The sequence below is a fragment of the Cavia porcellus genome, unplaced genomic scaffold, assembly GCF_034190915.1.
Source record: "Cavia porcellus strain 051 isolate PalLab524CR breed Dunkin Hartley unplaced genomic scaffold, mCavPor4.1 scaffold_18, whole genome shotgun sequence".
NCBI lineage: Eukaryota > Metazoa > Chordata > Mammalia > Rodentia > Caviidae > Cavia > Cavia porcellus.
This window is the reverse complement of record NW_026947501.1, coordinates 48,414,061-48,430,093: the sequence shown is the minus strand read 5'-3', so window position 1 is coordinate 48,430,093 and position 16,033 is coordinate 48,414,061. Positions and strand designations below refer to the sequence as shown.

The following is a 16,033-nucleotide window of genomic DNA, read 5'->3' as shown; positions in this document are numbered from 1 at the left end:
TTCAGCTCCTGGTGGAGCAGAGGGAGTCTAAGTCAATGTGCACCCTGGGTCTGTAGGAAGCCTGCGTCATGCGAGATCTTTGGGTCCGTGAGTACTGGGTTGCTACATAGCATCAGGCCCCCCATCAGTTACTATTTCAAATCACTGAACTGCACACATCTTTTGAATTTACACATCAAGAACCAGCCCTTTGGGTCATGACTATACAGAAGTCAGGTCTGAGGAGCAGAGCGGGGATGAGAAGTCCCTCTTCCATACACACTTCACCTGAGGTTCTCTGGGTAAGTTCTGTAATGAAGGGGGTCCCAGAAAAAAAGAGATGAGACATTGGCATTGAGTCATTGGTTCAATAAAAAGGGAAATGAAGCTCAAAAAAACAAAACAGCTTCCCCAACAAAGCACAGTTACTACTTTTCAGGAACTCAGCATATATGGCTCTAAAATTCTATGCTTCTGCTCTGTACTGTGTGACTTTTCTACAAAGACAAACCAGAGACATTCAGGAGTGAGAAGGCAGGAAGCAGAGCTCATGAGCTAAGCTTGGTGACCTGACTTCTGGGTTGGGGTGTGGGCTGTCCTTGAGGTTCACACTTTGGAAATCGGTCCCCGTGTAGTGGCACTGTCAATAGGTTGGGGTCGTGGCCACTACACGGCTCTGGTCATGGGGTGGTTTAAGTGTCCACGATGTGGGTTGGCTTCCCAAAGCAGGCTGTTCCAACAAAGCATGCCTGGTCATGCCCTGCCACTCATTTCCTCTCTCTCCATGTGACTTCTTTCTCTTGTATCAGTTCCTACCATGTGCTGCCATCTCTTGCGAAGTTGTCACCAGAAGTTTATGGGTGCTGGTATCACATTCTGAGATTGCAGTATCATGAGCTAAACAACCCTATTTTGTCATAAACTACCTAGCCTCTGGTATTCTGCCATAGCAAAGTGATGAGCAAGGATTTCCATAACTCCATGGTTTTGTGCTTGGTCATCCCCAAATGGTTCTCACAATGTTTCTCTCTAGGAGAATTCTGAGAATCTAAATTTCTTGTTGTGGGGTTTTCATCCCTCATGCAGTCATAGAGGAGGTATTGAGGAAGAATCCAAGGGAACACCAGAGTGACAAGGTGACCAGCGCTAACACATTTTTTCCCTTCCAGCACTTCCTATACTCTTCCAGGCCTTATGTTGGGATGAACCTTCAGACTTCCTTGAAGTTTCTTTCTTTTTACATATTCCACACATGACAGCATCACCCCAAATACCTGTGTGCCTGTGTCACTATATTTAATATGTCAAGTAATGTGGTCACAGATTAATTAAATAAAATATCAACATTGTTTTTATTTATATTGCATCAAAATATGGGAATGTTTCCACTTCTGTCTGTGCCACACCAATGCACCAAAAACAGATGGACTCACGCAGCCCCACAACTGTATGTTCTTCACCACCAGCACCTGCTCAGAGTGCCAAAGTTTAGCATCGCCAAAGCATCCCGAGTCCTAAGGCACAGAGTCAGAGTCACAGAATCACTGAAATAGGGATTCTGTGTTCTGGATACAGACTTAGTGGGAACAGAACGCAGGGGATGCACGGACTCCACTACGGTGACCCCTGGTAAACCTATGATACTCCCGTACATTTACTGTTTCCTTCTTTCTCACTGAGGTTGGATCCCAAAGGCAATCGCCATTCAGTCTCTGCATTCCTCCTGTCTCTCTGACACTTTTACAGAAGCTCAGCCTTACTGCCTCTGCTTGTCTTTTGAATGCTATTGTCTGCTGTGTCTTTCTCCATTTCTTTTCTTGCTAGGCTCATGGCCCAAGGGTGATCTGTTTTCCATCAGGATCTTTGTGCAAGGGGTGTGGCAGAGCCCTGGTGCTTCCCTTTGCAAGGCTGACCTCAGCGTCATGGAGCGGGTTAGCTCAGAAGGCAGGTGGTTCAAAGAGTATGTCTGGTGGGCTGTTCCCTCCCTCATCATGTGGCTTTTCACTCTCTCCTCTCACGCCACTCTTCACATTCCACACCACCCTTATGCTTTACGTCACGCTTTTGTATATGTCAGGAGGCTGCTGAAGCTAAGCTTGAAACCTGCGTTTTCTTGCACCCCTCATCCTCTCCCCTTCAAGGCTGTCATATTCTCTCTCCAGAATGTCCACAGCATAATTGTCCCCTGACACCTGCTATGCTTTTGGTGTGTTTGTTCCCATCGGTTCACATGTTAGAGGCTTGGTTCCCAGTAGGGCAGCACTAAGGGGTGATGGGGCTCAGTGAGGGTCCTACAGTCATTGGAGACACTGCTTTTGGAAGGAAGGAGTGTTGGCTTCATGGAATGGGTTAGTTCCTGCAAGGGTGGGTTTTTATAAAAGAGCCACTTCCTGCTGTCCGGTTTCCTGCCTCAGCAGGTGAACTTTCTCTCTCTTTTGCAAATGACTCTGCTATGATGCAACCCTTCATATGTGATGAAGCCATGTAATATAGCCTGATCCCCCTCCCCCTGGAGGCTAAGTCCTTGGAGCCACCTGCTTTTAGACTTCCAGTTCCCTAACTGTGAGCTAAGTAAGTCTCTTCATGGCTGACCCATCTGAGGGTTTTCTCTATAGCAATGGAAAGGCAATGAACACAGCCTGTACCCAATCTGTGCTTAGCATGGAGAAGTTCCGTGGAGATGCTGTGATCCATGGTCCAGCCAGCTGCTTCCTCCAGAGTCGAGAGACCTCCCCACCCATCACTCAGCAATTCTGAGGACTCAGAGTACTTAAGCTGCTCTCCAGTTGGACAGTTCTCTTCTGTGTCTGTAGATATCATGTTCATGGAGGCATCAGTCAAGCCTCCTGGAGACCAATGTGCCTCCTTGTTGTCTCTTTCTACTCAGAGCTGCGTTACTGCCTGAGAGATATGGCTTAGTGAAGATCTCAGGTGAAGGTGACTGCCACTGGTTTGAAAGCTCCACAGATGCCCACATTTACAAGATCAGGGCCCAGCTCAACTCTGTTCTGCAGAGCCAGCCTTTTAGGTGGGAGCCTGCGGTAGCTCACCCCAGGTGCTGCCTTAGCTGCTCACTCCTGGCCCTCTGCAGGAGTTCTTCCTTTCTTTTCTGACTAATTTCCAACCTCGTGTACAAGACCTCAGTTCCTGTACCTAACCATCTTTCTACCTGTGCACCAGGAGTGTATCCCACTTTCAGTCTCTTTGTGGGTTTGCACACAGGAGCCAAGAGGAGCAGGCAGACAACTGACTGATAAAGGAGCAAGACCAATGGTCTTGGATTCTACACTCTGACATTTTCCAGGCTACTTCCTTTAGCTTAGAGTTCAAAGGTGCTGTGGCCAGTTCCCTGTTTCCCACTTCAGGATGCTCCTCCAGTGGCAGGCGAGGGCTTTCTCATTGTGTCTCTCTGGCTACCTGAGAAGCAGCCAGGGCAGCCCTGCTCCAGGTTGTTATCCCGTCCTTCCGGTCTCCTCCCTGGCATCTGCAGTGTTGCAGTGGCAAGGGGGAAACCTGGGCTGTCACTGCAATGAAGTCACTTCCTGGGTGTGAGGGCAGTTCCCCAATCTCTCCCGTGTCTGAGCTAAAGAGGCCACAGGAGTACAAAGGTCTTGTCCAGGCCTAGCAACCTACCAATAAATGTAGACTAAGATCTAGCATGAGAATCTGAGTAATCTGTGTTTTCATAACATTGAAATTGTGCCCAAAAGGCTCTGTTTGATAGGTAACCCGATACTTTGTGGTAAGGGAAGCAGAAGAGGCTTGAGCAGCACACAACCTTCAGTAGTGGGTGTGTGTAGATACTGGCTATGGCCAAGGAAGATATCGCTGACTCGGAACTAAGTTTGCATCCTGTCCTTGTTGTGATGAATCATGAGCTCTAAGCATGTCTTCATTTGCCAAGAATGGTGGCAGCCCAGTTTCTGCTCTGCTGTATCTGCAACAGTCAATATCAAAGTCTTTTGAAATGTTTTATGTTAATAAAAGTTACTGGATGGTTGACCTTGCTAAGTCATTGTTTGCTAGACCTCAGTTCTCTCCTTTAAAATGAATTTAGTAATTGTCTTCTTTGTTTCTTAGTACCAGAAATACATGGTGATGGAGCAAGCCATAATTATGTAAGTATCCAGAGCTCACTGTGCACCAGGAGTGTATCCCACACCTCAGAATTCTGGCATGGTACCAACACCCAAGTGGATTTCTAGTCTTGGAACAGATAGCATGGGCACTGACCTGAGTGCAAGGCTCGCTTACTTCTGCATCTTTGCTCACCACAAGGCTCCATCCAAGGTAGGATGTAAGGCTATGTCCAAGGTCTACTCTTTGAACTGGTCCTTTTGCACCTCTCTGTTCACCCCATTTTGCTGGCACCAATCATCCTGTTCTCTTTTCCCTCTCAATGCTATTACTTTCTCTTGATCTGGAATTTCCTGGCTTTCGTATCCCGGAAATTCCTTGCTTGCTCCAGTGAATGTGACATAAGGTCACCCCCTTCTCTTTAGCTGCTCCTTAGGGTGTCAATCCAGCCAGTGTGAGCGTCACTTCCCAGCACGTCCTAGGTACATTCAGTCTTGCAGTGCCACATTCAGCTCTCCCATGTCTTGCTCACTGCCATCTCCTGTGCAAAATTCTCTTCCATCCAAAACAGAGGCCACCAGAGCCTGTCTCAGGTGTCCCTCAGCTGAGTATCCTCAACCCTTGATGCAGCCATGGAAGAGGTGAAGAAACCAGGGCTCAGATGTTCAGGGAATGCTTTCCTCTCTTCCCTTTTTGCCTTCCCCTAAAATATAATTTACAGTTTTACTTTGCTGTCCCTAATCCAAATCCTAAGCTGGGATAGTGAATATAAATGGCGGACAAATAAGGGTAAGTGTGAGTTTGGTTCACAAACAGTTGCTTTGCTTTTTATATGAGTACCAACAATTTCAATATACTGTTATCAAACATGGAACTTTTAACTTAATTTTTTCCATTCAAAGTCTTAAGATTCAGTTTATTTCAGCACAGGAAGAATTTGTGTGGGAAGGGGTGTGTGTCAGGTGATGTGGTGATTACGGCAAAGAACATCGCTCTCCCTGGAGTTGGAGGATTGACAGAAATTCTCCTGACCTTAGGGAATACAATTAGTATGCTAAGCAGCAAACTGCTTTAAGACTGGAGTGAGATGGGCACGCTTTTAGTCTGGAACAGTCTTCCTTGTTAGTAAGCATTGGCATAACTAAAACAGCAGTCAGCAAAGCATGCTTCTAGAAAACATGGTGTCCACAGCCACTGTGAAGACCAGGCCTGTGAGAAACCCCGCATCCTCACACTGGCAGGAGGAACCTGGGCAGGGGATGGCAGGAGAGAAGCCGGATAGAGGGCGGTGGACATGGAGGCCTACTAATGGGCAGAGGATGCCAGCTGGTGAGGGTTTCTCTACGCAAGGTTCTGGGGAGATACAATGATTAGCAGGGGCAGGTCCCAGCTGCTATGCTTCAGATGGCACAGGAGAAGGAGGACTCAGGGGTGAAAGCAGCCCTGCAGGACTACAAGAGTTCAGTCCAGTCTGTGGAGAAGGATACTGCACAGATAGTATACAAGGAAGCATATTGTTAAATCCTCCTCATCCAGACCCTGGTCCATAGGAGACTGGGTCCCCTGACCATTTGAGCCAGCCACATCATCAACCATTGCAATCCTTTGAGCTTTTGAGAGAATAGCTGTGGAGAGACACGATCCAACACGGCAGCCACATCATGGTGTCACTTGGTGTAACCAGAAATACAGAACTGAGGACTTCAAAAGCCCTTCTTCTTAGCTGAGTTAGCAGGGCACATTCTGCCTGCAGGATGCCTTCCTTGGTTCCTTGTCAGGCCTTCTCTCCAGTGACAGCATCTCTGTGGTCATCCTAGCATTCTGCACCCCCTCCCAAACACCCCTCAAGTTTCTACCGAGCAAGAACTGCCCTTGCTGTTCCTGTTTCTTTTCCCCTCAGAGACGCTTGATGTAACTCTCAGTTACATTTTGAGAAGCAGGCATGGAGGGTGAGGTGTCAGGGGAAGGAGGTCATTTTCTTCTATGGGCACTGTCTCAGAGGTGGGCTGCCAGGGAGCTGCCCGCTCTGAAGTTGCAGGCACTGAATGAAAGGAACACTCAGCTAACAAAACAGAGAGCCTAAGAGGCCGCTTCATCTGCTCGGGCCAAATCCCTTCTTTCTTTCCATCCTTTCTCCCCTAATGACAGCTGCCCTCTCGTCCTGTGTTACTCTGCTGTGCAGAACAAAACCTCCCTCTGACTATCTGTTTTTCTTTTCTTCCCCAGAGTAGGTCTCATTACTGGTGATTAGCAGATGATTAAAACCAATTCAGCTTCCCCCAGTAGATATTTTCTCCCTGTTTGTGCCTAACGCGTCAGCCTTCAATGAACGTGCTCCTAAGCTTATTAAGGGGCTCAGTGGATTAGCTGCCGCCAAGCTCTGCGGCTCCCACGTTGTGATGCCAGAGTGACACGGAACCATTTGCCGTGTGCAGACGGGACTGCTGGGACCAAACTACCTAAACCACAATTTTATTTCCCATGTAGAGCAAGATCAAAGAAAGCCCAGGGATCTCTACAGAATCCAAACGTTTGGACAAGTCAGAAGATATCTTTAGACTCCATGGCAGGAAAAAGGTGAAACCACACAGAAGGGCCACTGATTGTGTGTGTGTGAGTGTGTGTGTCTGTGTAGATTACAGGACTGTAGAGTCACACAGTTTATATACATTCACATCCATGCATGAAGACAAAGGTCCATGTGAAGCCTCTGGATTTCCTTTGGTGTCTACTAAGTATGTGTTTGTGTAAATTGCAGATGGACAGAACTCCGCTTTGCTGGAGTCGGAAGAATTATCAGCTCAGATTATAACAGGTTATGGGCTGAGGTAACACTTGAAAGAGCATCTAATTCTCCAAAATTGTGGAATTTGAGCTGGCTATTGGCAGATATGAAGGACTTCCAAATTTAAAACTACCATCCTGTTTAGAAGTTTTGCTGTATTTGAAAGTTTTCCTTCTCAGACAGCTAAGTGTAGGAAAGGTTGAAAATGGTCATGATAAAACTAGTGATATATTTATTAGCTGCTATCATAATCAGTAGGTTAGGAATCAAAATAGCATTATTTGTGGAATGTAACCCTGGGAGAAATTGTGTTCAAAATATTGCATTTGGAGACAATAAGATTGCTTTATTGTTATGAATAGACTCTTATTCTAAATCTCCTGGTTTTCCCCATTTATTTTTTTCCCATCTCTTCAATGTAGCTTAACTCTAAGGGTGCTGGAGTTTGAAATCTGTTTTGTGATTCATAATAGCAACAGGGTTTGCAGAAAATGTCAACAAATCCCCATTGCAGAAAAGGTAGGAAATGTGAAAGGTAGGGTGTATTTGTCTCCCCTGGCTGTGAGATAGGATAAGTCTATGGATGAGGAAAAATGTAGGCAAAGCAGAGACTTCAGCCAGGCAGTGAAAACCAACAATGCCAACAAAACAAAGGAAAACTGGGAAAACAATAAGTGCGATAAGGGATCAGCAGAGGCCACTGTCAATCACCCAACCCGGAATAACCATATTTTATTTAATCTCAATCTTTAATATTGAAAAGAAAATAACACAGAAGGAATTCTTATTGGTCCCATTTTACCAGCATTAAAACATTTTCCAGGAAACACTGTGACCTCGTTTGTTCCCAGTAAGTGCATATTGCCAAAGGATCAGTGCCCTCTTCATTAGACAATAAGCCCCACACAAAAGCAGAGTGTGCAATCAAGTAAGAGTGAAAGCCACCGGAGGTGACAGACCGCAAAGGAACTTTGAGGGTGCTATTCACTATGGTGAGGCAATAAATAAAAATCATAAGAAGACAACTTACAAGCAAGGACCCTTATGAGCATAACCGGGTGTGTGGGGAAGTCAGCTTCTGAAATATTTTGTGACACATGGAGATATAGGAAGAAAGCCCTGCAGATGATCTGCAAAGGCAAACGTGGTTTAATGAAATACTCTTATTTGCAAGGAGTTTGCAGGGACTGGAGAGAGTTTCTCTGTCAGGACAGAGATGGGTTCAGAAGTGGGGCTGATGGATCAAAGAAAGGTGCCCAGGAAGGCAAGGATGCTCTCGCTCCCTCCTGCCCAGCACTGCAGAGCACAAGGCCAGGGCATCATTTTGAAGTGAGGTCTTTCTGGCTCCTGAATTAAACATCAGAAAAAGAGAAATGCTGGTTTCCTTCTGCAGCCCCTCATACAGCTCTGCAGGAACTCGGCCGCAGTGCAGTGGCTGTCCTGAACCACCACCTTTGAGGAGCACTTTCGACTCCCTGGTGTGAGCGGTCACTTTCCCTTCATGCCTTGCCCTGCTTTCTTCTTGCTGAAGCTGCAGGGCAGCTGGACAACATGCCTGTGTCAGCACCTGTCAGGAGGGGACACGTCCCGTGTGCAGCTTTCATCCTTGCCAGCAGATGACCTGAGACAGACAATGGACTTCTATGGGCACCAGACCCGGGAGTTACTTACCCTGTATAGGCTGAGTTTTATTTATTTATTTTAATGGAAAATGTTTGGGCTCAGAAGTATTTTAAGTTTCATGCATTTTTGGATTTTGGAACATTTGCATGTACATAATGAGATATCTCAAGCATGGGATGCAGATCTAAGCCTAGATTCATTAATGTTTCATGTCTATCTTTTACACAGAGCTGGAAGGTAATTTCGCAGTGTTTTTCATGTGCTTGTTTTGATTGTCACACCCAAAGGCAGGTAGGGAATTTTCAACTTGTGTTACCTCAGAGCTCCAGAAGTCTCACGTTTTGGAGGAATTTAGGTTTTTGGATTAGGAATGCAGGCCCTCTATGTCACTGAGGTATTTACTTAACCACTTTGAATTTTAGTTCTGTCACTAATAGTATGGGAAAATGTCACCTCCTTCACAGAATCAGAAAGGATTAACTGTGCAATGAGAGTTAGCCAGCATTTGAAAGGACTCCATGTAGCAGCCGGCGTGGAGTGAGATCACAGTGAATGTCACTTGTGTCCTCAGTGGTGGTGTCAATGGCTGGGAATTTATCACTTACTTTCCGATGGGTAGATGGATGGGGAGCATTATGGTTTACAGCTGAATGTGCCCTCAAAGCCTCATGTGCTGGCAGGCTGGGATGTTTGGAGGTTATTTGACCATGAATGTGCGATACTCAAGAATAGATCAGGCCATGGATGGGTTTATAGCTAAATGTGGTGTTGGGAGGTGAAGCCTGGTGGGATGTGACCTGGAAGAATCTAGCTTCCTCCTCCTTTTATCTCTTTCTGCTTCCTGTCTACCACGCCTTGAGATCTCTCCCTCTGCCAGCCCCCTCTGACATGCTGCCATTCCTTGGGGCCAGCGATGATGGACTGAAACCTCTGTAATTGTAAGCCAAAATATACCTCCCTTCCTTAGAGTGGTGTGTGTTGTGGGGCACTGTGTCTCAGTGCTGAGAAAGTAACTCAGACAAGTAGAAAGCGACTTAGCTGGGATTATTAAGACACTACTAAGCTGTCTGAAAGACAGTAGCTGCTTCTGATAAACTCCAGTCTTGTCGGAGGAGAAGGCTAGAATTGGGGTGAAGCAGAAAGATAAAAGTATAAAGGACAGGGCACCTGAGTGAAGATCAATACCACCTGAGGCAGCACTGTGCAGGGAAGACTGAGCGGAAGTGATAACAAATCCCAGAGGAACAGGAAAATCTAGCATGCCCTGCATACGAACTGGGCTTGAGAAAGGACCTGAGTGTGAAGAAGCAAGAGAGCCACCAGCCCGTCCCCTGTCCTTCATTTAGATGATGCCACCTGGACGGTAGACCCTGAACACATCCCATGCAAGACATTGACAGGCACTCATGTGTGCTGGAGTGTGGATGGGAGGTTTACAAACATTATTATTATTATTATTATTATTATTATTATTATTATTATTATTATTGTTTTTTGGTACCAGGGATCAAACTGATGACCTTGCCAGGCAGGTGCTTATGCCACTGAGCTAAATCCTCAGCCTCTAGTGGGAGGTTTATTACTATTATTAATGATGATAGTACTGGAAACCACAGCCACTTGAACCTAAGCCTTTGGGAGAGCTGCGTGGCTCTATTATTCAGTTGATAATCTCAGGGTTTATTTGCAGGCACGATTGTGAGAGAACCAAGGAAAAGATGCTCTTGCGGTGATGGTGGTGCTGTCCATGTGCACAGGCTTCACCTTTGAGAGCATAAATTGGAGATGGGAGTTCTGACAAAGAAAATATTGTAAGAGTAACAAAGACAGAAAAACAGAAAGTGCCAGAAAAAGTCCTGTGCCTCCTTGTGCTGCTCATCAAAGCTGGGAGCCAGCTCTGGTGGAGCCCAGGCCACACACAAGAGGCAGCACTTGGTCAAGGGACAGGTTAGGGCACAGGGCAGGGAGCTGGAGAGCAGGCAGCGGGGAACAGAAGTGAAAGGGACATAAAGGCCAAGACCTTGGCAGTGCTGGGACATCGCTGTGAGGGATGAGGGAATTTGCAGTCATCTAGGTATCAGGAGTCAGGGTCGTAGAGCTGCTGGCCAAGGCTGCCTCTCCTTCATCCACCTTTCCAGGAAGGAAAATGCCCCAGCCACCTGGGGGCTGTCAGCACCTACAGCTGGGCCACTAAAGCTTGGCGTGATGTGGACAATTCCTTGGAGATGAGTGGAGCTGCATGTCGGGGGACCACTGCAGATGGACTTGAGTGATTACAGGGGTGAGGCAGTGACCCTCAGCTGTGGCTCCCAGGACAACAAGATTGGTGTGAGGATTAGTGGACCTGTAAAGGAAGTAAGGCCTCTTCGTGTAGCTGGTCAGAGACAAAGGAGCACAAAAGGACAATGAGAAATATCCTAGCTTTAAACTGATGGAGCATTTAAACAGTGCACGTGCCTATTCCTTAGGACTCCCTAGTTGGGCCAGGAAACAGGAAAATCACTCATCCCTAGGTGAGACTGAGCTCCCTCCCTCTCTCCCTCTCTCATGCTGTCTCTCTTTCCCTTTCTGTCTCTCCTCTCTTTCTCTTCTGCCCTCTGTATCTATCCCATCTGTCTGTCTGTCTGTCTATGTCTGTCTGTATGTATACATCTATGTATCTATCTATCCACTGATCGTTCTTCTATTTCCTTCCTTTTTCCCCTTATGATATAAGCCATAAGCCTATTACCATCTAGTTCATTTTGGTCTAGAATATTTTGGTTTTTCCTACAGAACATAGCTTAGTGCAGTGGAGTAAATGTGTACAGAATGAGTCTGTAAATAAAAACATTCCTGGTAAGACTCTTACAGAAATGAAAAATCCCTGGCACAGAGTTGGCTCAGCTCCCTAAGCACAGTAGAGTGGTTATGTCTCACTCTTTCTCAGATTTGTGCACCAGCTGATTCCTGCTTTGTGCCGCTGGGAGGCGTGATGGGAAGGTAATGTAGCAGAGCCCTCCTGGACCAGGGACACTGCAGAATTTTAGTGCCAACTTATCCTCTGAAATAATAGCTAACATTTACATGCCAAGAAGCCTTCCAGGGGCTTTCTGAAGATTAACATATTTAAACCTCACACGAGTGCTGTGAAATTAGTATCGTCAGGACTTCTTATACACATGGAAACCTTGCCCAGATAAGTGACTTGTCTGTCTTTATCAGCTTAGGCTGCTGTAACAAAATATCATAGGCTGCATGGCTTACAACAGCAGAAACTCGGTTCCTACAGGGAGAGAAGTGCTGGACCGAGCCAGGGCCAGCCGTGGTGTGTGGTGAGGACTTCCTCCTGGCTCATGCATGATGCCTGCTTCCTGGGGTGTGCTCAGCTGGTGGGAAGGGTGGGGCAGCTTTCCAGATCTCTCTGTGTGGCACTGATCCTATGCCTGAAATCTGTGCCTTCTTGAACTAATAGCCTGCAGGGATCCCTGCAATACCATCACAGCAGCACATTAGTGACGAAGTTTCTGATACTTGAGTTTGGGGGAAAACATATTCAATCTCAGCACTAAGTCCCGAAGCACAGGTGCCTGAACTCAAGGCCACATGTCCTAACTTTGCTGGGTGCGAAGGGTTTTCTGACTCAGAGCGTGGCTTTTTTATTAGAACTATTGTTGTTTGTTTAATTTCTTAGAAATATGTGCTTCTAATTTCTTAGAAAAAGCTCCTTTAATTTCTTAGAAGTAAGGACTAAGCAGAAGACCAAACTCTAGAATCAATTTTTCAAATCGTACCTCTCAGTAATGGTAGGAGTTTACACCTGAATGCTGGGTGCCTGTCCAAACAATTGCCCTACTCCTCTCTTCGTGATAGAAGGAGAAAATGGAAGAGATGTTCCCGTGCATTGTTGATGTAGCAAACCAAAGTCATCACTGTGTATCAGTACATATAGCAAGGCTGAATCTTTTCCATAAATAAGGGAGGTGGATTTGTCAGAGAGGTTTAGCTCTTGAGACTCCTCACATGAATGCAAAGTATAAAAGGTCTAGAGGTTACTCAGTCCTCGTAACCAGCAAAGTTCTACTAGAGTTTCTGTAAAAGTATTTGACTTTATGAAAACATCAACTTATAATTGTTTTCACTCACAACTACAAAGTGCTGTAAGAATATTATATATTTGAATGATGAAAATTATTATATACTAAAATTTACACAAACAATGCATGATGAGGAATTTATGACACTCAGAAAGACAGATGGGAGGGAGGAAAGGAAGAAAAACAGAAAGAGAGACAAAGGGAGAAAAAAGGAGAAGAGAGAGATCTATTTAAAAAGATACAGAGATGTGGGCTATTACTTAAACTCCAAATAAATTGATTATTGTACTTTTAGATTTAATTTGTGATGACATATGTTACCAAATAATGACAGTACATCAATATTACTTATTTTACTTTTATAAATTGCACATACAATGTTTGACATGTTAGATCTTTAATTCATAGTTTAGCCACAGTGATAAATATAACTGCACAAGGATACTCTTTCCACTTGAGTGAATCTCTGCATTTGTATGACAAATAGAATGTTAGGATGTCTCTGGAGGCTTCAGAATTGAATTATCACATCACTGATACCTTGTTATTAAAGGCATCTTAGATTAAGATAAAATACTACTTGATGCTCAAAGGTAAGCTGATCAACTAATTACTTGATAAGTTTCCAAAGAGATTCCCAGAAAACAAATAGAAGCACTTCCGAAATTGAAATGTAATTATAAAGTAATGAAGATTATGTAGCGCTTGGGCCCCTGAGTATTGACATGGAACCATCCAACACATGTCTAAGAAAGGGTATGAATTTCCTGAAATAAAATGGTTCTGCATGGCTTTCCAGGATGGTGACCACAGGCAGGAACCTAGATGGGCTTTCATTTTTGGTAAAAACAGCTGATGCTGAGCATCCTTAAGTCACAGACAGCTCAGTGACATCAGAGAAGTGTTTGAAACATACGGACCCAGGATTGTCCCATCGACTGACTGACAGCCATGCCTCTGGAATCCTGGAAGCTTCCCAGCTTCCATGTGTGGTGTTTCTTCAAGAAACTCATCTCACTGTTCAGCTAACCTTGTCACACTGCAGCTGCTTAATTTGCAAATGAGAATGATAATTCCTGTCACATGGGCTCATTCACTGAACTAATACTGCAAGACTAAAATGAGAAGCAGGATCCAGTACAAGAGACAGACAAATCATCAACTAAGGACACATGTCCAGTGGTGAAGACTCTGAATCCTGGGGCCTCTGGTGTGATTGCGCTGACAAAGATCATTTGCACAGAGGAGAGGAGAGGATTGCACAGAGGAGGTGTCTCTGTAGACATCTACAGGAGATTCCCCCAGTCAGCAGAAGGAGCCATTGTGACGGGAATGAAGTGGGATCATCTTGGCTTACTTGGGGGAGACACTGCACAGACAGGGAAAGCACAGTGCCTGTAAAGAAATGAGGGGAAGTGCAGAGAGGGTGATGAAACCAGGAGGTGAGCGGCCGGACCTCACTGTCCAAATGCACTGGCGAGTCTTTCTCTCTCCAGTGAGGCGCTGTAGCCCAGTATCTCTGAGACCTTTTTGCTAACATCTGAAAACCTTGGACGTGACACAGCATACATGTTAGGAAGCTGGTGAAAGATGGAGTGTCTGGGGACTAGGGGCCTGAGGAGCAGGTGGCTGTGCATGCAATGATTTAGTATTTGCTACCATATGTCCTGGGTGGGACACTGAACAAGTCTCATCTGGTTCTGCTGGTGTGCAATGACCCAAAGCAAGCAAGCAAACAAATGAGAAGAGATGCAGGCGAAGCCTGTTCTTCCAAAACCGTGGCTGAGAAGGCATGACTTATCACCAGGAAGCCTTTTTGGTAACACTTCCCAAACCCTGCACCCAGAGCACCAGGAAGACAGCAGCATATCCCACTCTCCTGCCACTCTCCTCTGTGTGCCCAGCAGACGTAGGCTGTGTGTGCGGATGGGGTCAAACAGAAAGCTGGGCTTTGTATTCCTCAGCCACAGTACCAAGTATGCTCAGATTCTCCTGTTGAGAGAGAGCCAGTGAAGTCCAGTGAAATGTGTTCCCATCCAGCACCTAGAAGAGTTAACAGGGAGTTAGACACACGAATAGACAGCACCGCACTCCACATCCCAGGGTCAGTGGAGCCCAGAGGGACGAGAAGCTTCAACTCATTTCCATGGGGTGAGTGGTGAGGTGTGGAAAGGAGCCTGTTGCCCTGTTTGTCTCTCCCTTTGTCCTGGGGTAAATGGGACCCAGGAAAGGACTGAATGTCTGCGCTCAGCATCCAGTCACAAAGTAATGCAGTTGTTTCCTTTTTGTAGAAATAGGGCACAGGGTGGCTAACTTCATCTCCTTCACTCAGAGTAAGAAGCCCCAGATCCAAAGGGAACCACTCTGGGCAGAGTATCCTCACTCCTACTGATCCACAGAGAGGTAGGTGGCTTTCAGAGCATGGCACCTACTCACATGTGCTACACCTAAAGACTGGGAATCCTAGCTAAGGTAAGAAAGCCACGTGGCATCCAGAGACTTCTAATAAAGTATCTAAAATGGCCAAGGAACAATGAAAAGTCACCTATCGACCCAACACAAGAAGCCCATAATCAGCAGAGGCCAGGGGCATGACAAATAAAGCTCTGCAGTCATCTGAGGAGGGTTTTCAAGCAGCCTTCAAAATACTTCCATAAGCAATGATGCATTATCTTGGAATATGTTATACTTTAGCAAATTTTAATAAATAAATAACAGTTATAAATGCAAATTATAGAATTTATAATAACACCAAAACAAAACAAAACAAAACCCCTTCCAATATGGGAGATGGTTGAGGTGGCAGGAGATAATGTCCCTAAAATTAGAATCTGTCCAATCTAAGAAAAAGAGAAAAGGCAAATTGAGAAGAAAAAAAAAAAAAACATAACAAGCAAACCAATACAAAACAGAGGTTCAGGGATTTGTGAGATTTTCTCAAAAGTGCTAAAATTTGTCTCACAGAGTAAGAGAAGAGGAGGGAATTAGGATTAAAAAGTATTCACAGAAATAATGTCTGAAAACTCCACACGTTTAGCAACACTATGGATATGTAGATCCAAGAAACTGCATAAACCTCAGCGTAGCTAAACCTAAAAGGTTCATATTGCAATGTTGGAAGTTTGATTTTCACAAACTAAGCACCAGTAAAAAAAAAATCTAGAATAAAAAGGCAGCAAGAAAGAAACATTCAGGACAATACCAACTTGAAAAAAAGACTTCACCTGAAATGGCAGAATTTAGGAAAAGGTAACAAACTGTTCTTAAACAGTGAAAGAAATGCTTTGTCAGATGTGAATTCCATGTCCATGAAAATATTCTCCAGGTGAACACAGAAAATGAAGACATTCTCTGACAAATAAAACCAGAGATTTTTTTCTACAAAACCTACTCTAAAAAAAAGACTGACTGTCTGTGCTCACCATGCAGACACAAAACAATGTAAGTAAGTCCTTTGTTAATTAAGAGACTTCTTTGTAGAGAAAAGAAATAA

The 16,033-nt window shown here is 45.1% G+C and overlaps 1 long non-coding RNA gene across 2 annotated transcripts in view; it reads right to left on the bottom strand.

Annotated features, from left to right (window-relative positions):
• The window catches only part of LOC134471513 (uncharacterized), a 77,835-nt gene that overhangs the window by 33,823 nt on the left and 27,979 nt on the right, over positions 1-16,033 (bottom strand). The window contains exon 3 of one of the 2 annotated variants that reach the window (XR_010040963.1): positions 12,921-14,583. The exons of the other annotated variant lie outside the window; for it this stretch is intronic. This is a non-coding gene — a long non-coding RNA (uncharacterized LOC134471513). Of the gene's footprint in view, positions 1-12,920; positions 14,584-16,033 lie in introns of those variants that run through there. 2 annotated transcript variants of the gene reach the window in all.